This window comes from Triticum urartu, chromosome 4A (assembly GCF_056163025.1).
Source record: "Triticum urartu cultivar PI428250 chromosome 4A, HENAU_Tu73, whole genome shotgun sequence".
Taxonomy (NCBI): Eukaryota; Viridiplantae; Streptophyta; class Magnoliopsida; order Poales; family Poaceae; genus Triticum; species Triticum urartu.
In genome coordinates, this window is record NC_141876.1 from 591034310 (window position 1) to 591038716 (window position 4407).

At 44.9% G+C, this 4407-nt stretch overlaps 1 long non-coding RNA gene across 3 annotated transcripts; it reads left to right on the forward strand.

The window, feature by feature from the left end:
- Nucleotides 1–1021: 1021 nt before the first annotated feature.
- On the forward strand, nucleotides 1022–3555 carry LOC147976940 (uncharacterized). Of its 3 annotated transcripts, none has more exons than XR_015601747.1 (4): nucleotides 1022–1655; nucleotides 2118–2219; nucleotides 2297–2610; nucleotides 3112–3555. It is a non-coding gene; the product is annotated as an uncharacterized LOC147976940 (long non-coding RNA). The 3 variants fall into 3 exon arrangements; XR_015601746.1 differs by having other exon boundaries at nucleotides 1023–1655; nucleotides 2297–2575; nucleotides 2672–3555; XR_015601745.1 differs by having other exon boundaries at nucleotides 1024–1655; nucleotides 2297–3555.
- The last annotated feature ends 852 nt before the right edge of the window (nucleotides 3556–4407 follow it).

Here is a 4407-nt window from a genome sequence, read left to right on the forward strand (position 1 = left end):
ATGTTCTGGTGCAGCCCTCCCCTTCTCCCAAGTCCTTCTCCTCTCCCGTGGTGCTTGGCGAAGCCCTGCAGGATTGCCACGCTCCTCCACCACCACCATGCCGTTGTAATGCTGCTGGATGGAGTCTTCCTCAACCTCTCCCTCTCTCCTTGCTGGATCAAGGCGTGGGAGACGTCACCGGGCTGTACGTGTGTTGAACGCGGAGGTGCCGTCCATTCGGCACTTGGTCATCGGTGATTTGGATCACGACGAGTACGACTCCATCAACCCCGTTCACTTGAACGCTTCCGCTTATCGATCTACAAGGGTATGTAGATGCACTCTCCTTCCCCTCGTTGCTAGATTACTCCATAGATTGATCTTGGTGATGCGTAGAAAATTTTGAATCTCTGCTACGTTCCCCAACAGTGGGCGAGATGGCAAATGCCCACACACCCGCCCTTGTGCGTGACTGAAAACTGGTGTGTGGGTGAACTGCTAAACGCCCACACACCGGCCCCTCCGTGTGGTAAAACGGATGTGTGGGCGAACTATGTCACACACCACACACACGTCTTGTCCTACGTGGCACAGAAAATCAGCCAAATTGTATCAAGATTCGTGCATATAGTACTGGACGGTGATGGATGCGTGTGGTCGAGATGGTCAACACCCACACGTGTGGGCGTTAACATTTCCGTTTAATAAAGCTTAAGTCTTCCCCTAAAAAAAACCTGGCCACCCATCGTCATGGCTAAGATTGAGTCGCCATGATTAACGCTTTCAGTTTTTATTTTCAGTGATTTGGATTGATAGATGATGAATTTATGTAGTAAAAGGATCAAAAATACGGTACACTGGAGGAGGAAGAGGAACTGTGTTGATTGTTGAGATTTTTCTACAGACGTGGGTCGTTCTATAGACACCAAAATAGACGACGGTTGTAGCAGGTGTATTGAGTATTGTCTATAGGGAACGTGGAGAATTAAACACATTCAGGCGCCTTCTCACGATAGCCACGTACGTAGCATTTAGCGATTGGCAATTTGGCATCGAGCAGCCCGTTGTCCTCGGTTCCTCTTCCTTCCCAAGCACGCTTCCTCTCTCTCGTCTCGTCTCCCTTTCATCCCATTCCCCTCACGCTCGTTGCTGCCTCTCCCCCGGCGGCGGCGGATCTCGCGATGGCGACCACGATGCGTCTTCTTTTTACTGTCTAACATTATGGATTGGGCAGGGCCACTCAGTGGAGGCCAGCTAGGGTGCGCGACGCCCAGCCCTGGCGCCAGTGCCTCCCCTTCTCGGCTTCTCTCCTCCTCTCCTTGCCCGCCGCCTCGTCCTCCCAACCAGCCATCCCAGACCCCGTCGGCCGTTGCAGCCTCGTCCCTCCTTCCTGGATGCCATGGCCTCCTTTCCTCTGCCGTCGCTTCTTCCTTTCTGATGGCATCTCCTCATCTCTTGCCCTCGCCACTTTACGCCATGAAGGAGGTGGAGAGGGCATCGGCCATCGGAGGAGCCAGGAAGAGGATGTTCCCATGAAGAGGCGACATGGATTGATGGCAGACCCTAGCGTGAATCAGACATGGGCATGATTGTTGACTGGTGGGGATCGGACATGGGCATGACTGGTGGAGCTGATAACGGCCACATCAAGAAACGACCATAGCTCCTGGAGCCAGGTAATCCGCTCGCTGCTCTCTCTATCTCTATCCCCTGATTTGCCTTCTCCCCTCTCTTTTACATTCATCTCTTTTTATTTAATCCCCCAAAAACATCATCTTTGTTTGTTCTATGCCTTCAAGGTGTTCGATGAAAGTTCAACTAGGCTGTAGGGAAATATTAATAATCTTTCGATAATTTATTCTCTCTGAAATTTAGCTGCAGACTTTATGACTTGGCTGTAGTATATATTGCCTTGGGTTATGTGACTTGCCTATGCAACCTATCATTTGATAATGAGCCTGAGGAAATATACTTGTTCTGGATTGTTTGAGATATGCATGGGATAAGCCCATGTTGCTATGAATTTTGCTGGTCTGACTATTGACGAGGGTAGGAAATTATCACTGGTCTTCTCCTCTTTCATGTTATATCATTTTATTTATGCTTGCGTGCGTAATTCCTGTTTTGTGCGCCAACAGTTGCCATTATTTTGCCTCACCGGACAAAAACTGAAAATGAGCCAACAGTTGGAAGTGGCATTCATGTAGGAAAGCACCAGCTTCATCGATTATAGGCAGAAGGTGCATTTGGTATATATTCAGTATTCTTCTCTTACTTATATCGGTTCAGCTTTTGAAGTTGTGTGTTTTGGATTTAGGTACAGGATCATGTGATAAATGATATGATCACACCCACCAATACACGTGAACAGCCGCCGCTCTTCACGGACGCTCCGGAACAATGTCTCAGCGCGGCGTCAGTGGAGGAGATGACCACGGTCGTGCCCTCAGCGGCTGGAATAGAGGGGCGGAGCAGCCAGCTAAACAAATATGATTTCAAATGATTTTTCCTACAATCCATGGCAAGCTAGATATGGACGTATGGGTTCATCTTGAGATGAAATATTCCTACAATCCATGGCAAGCTAGATATGGACGTATGGGTTCATCTTGAGATGAAATATTCATTTATGTATGTTTTCTTTTGGCACATTCATTTTGTGTTAATCTTATCCCGCTTTCTTGTTTTTCAGGTAGTTTAGTGCTCAACAAGGATTGTATAAGGATGGAAAACGCACATTTAAGACAGTGTTCTTATTTTGTATTCTTCCTTAGCAAGCACTTCTTCTTAATCCTTCTCTTTCTCTTTCTCCCCCTTGTCATGATAATATCTTTAGTCATCTTTGCAAGAGCTGCTAACAAAAAGTTGAACATCTTAGCAGGCTCGTATACCCTAAGTGGAATATCTATGCCGTTCTGATTCTGAATGAGGATTTCTGAATGTATTAATTAATCACTTTCGAATCCTTCATAAACACCACACTGTAACCCTTGAAGTCATGTTAATGTTAATTATGCATACTGGATCTAAACTTTTGGCTTTAAACTTCAAGAGATATTTATTGTTTATACATGCCCATCTCATTTGACGTGTACAGAGGCTAACCACTATTTTTGTAATTCTAAATTGCAGGTCCATACTCGTCCTCTGTTAATGGGCATTCCATCAAAGTTAACAATATCGTGGTCATCATTGAGAAGCCGGACGGTAACACCAAAATATAAAGTGAAGAGGCACACTTATCCAGAACAGGGTAGATCATCAGGCTCTCATAACAAACATCAAATGGTATGCCGCAAATACAATCGCCAATCTTAGACAACTCAATGACGATAAGGAGATTGGTTTGTATGGACTCGCCGTTCCCCCTTGCAATACACAATTGCCAATCTAAGTTGTTCGAATAAGAACTACTTCTTAGTTTCCATGTTTTGTTCTATCGGTCCCTTTTTTATTTTCAGATCTGCAGATTTTAATTTTGGATCGAAGGCTCAGATTTGTTCAAGTTTTTTGCTTGCAGTAAAACTCTTAGTAGAGACAACTGGATATACGAAACAAAGTGAACTACCAGTTTTCTATTGAACAATCTCTACTCCGATTTTATTGTGACATATACCTAAATTTATTCTTAGAGAAAACTTGACATGCAGACTGCATGTGCTTATGTATTGTTTCAGTAACATGATTACATAGTGATCCAGTTATTACTGTGTAAGAGCCAATAGGATGCATGCCATTGTAGCTATGTACTACTATTTCAGTTACATGATTCTATATAGCTTAAAATATATAGCTTAAAATATATGGGTTAATTTTTATTCAAACAAACAGATCCTCCTAATACAACAGCTATACATTGATAGAGAGAAATAATATATACTGAATTCAGACAGATTTTTTTTTCATGTCCATATATAAGTTCTCTCTTATCTCTTTGTGTACATTTTCAAATAACAACTTACTTGCTGTGGAATTTTGTTGGGGAACGTAGTAATTTCAAAAAAATTCATACGCACACGCAAGATCATCGTGATGCATAGCAACGAGAGGGGAGAGTGTGATCTACGTACCCTTGTAGATCGACAACGGAAGCGTTTGGTTGATGTAGTCGTACGTCTCCACGGCTCGACTGATCAAGCACCGAAACTACGGCACCTCCGAGTTCTAGCACACGTTCAGCTCGATGACGATCCCCGGACTCCGATCCAGCAAAGTGTCGGGAAAGAGTTCCGTCAGCACGACGGCGTGGTGACGATCTTGATGTACTACTGTCGCAGGGCTTCGCCTAAGCACCGCTACAATATTATCGAGGACTACGGTGGAAGGGGGCGCCGCACACGGCTAAGAATATGATCACGTGGATCAACTTGTCTCTCTAGGGGTGCCCCTGCCTCCGTATATAAAGGTTCAAGAGGGGGAGGCCGGCCG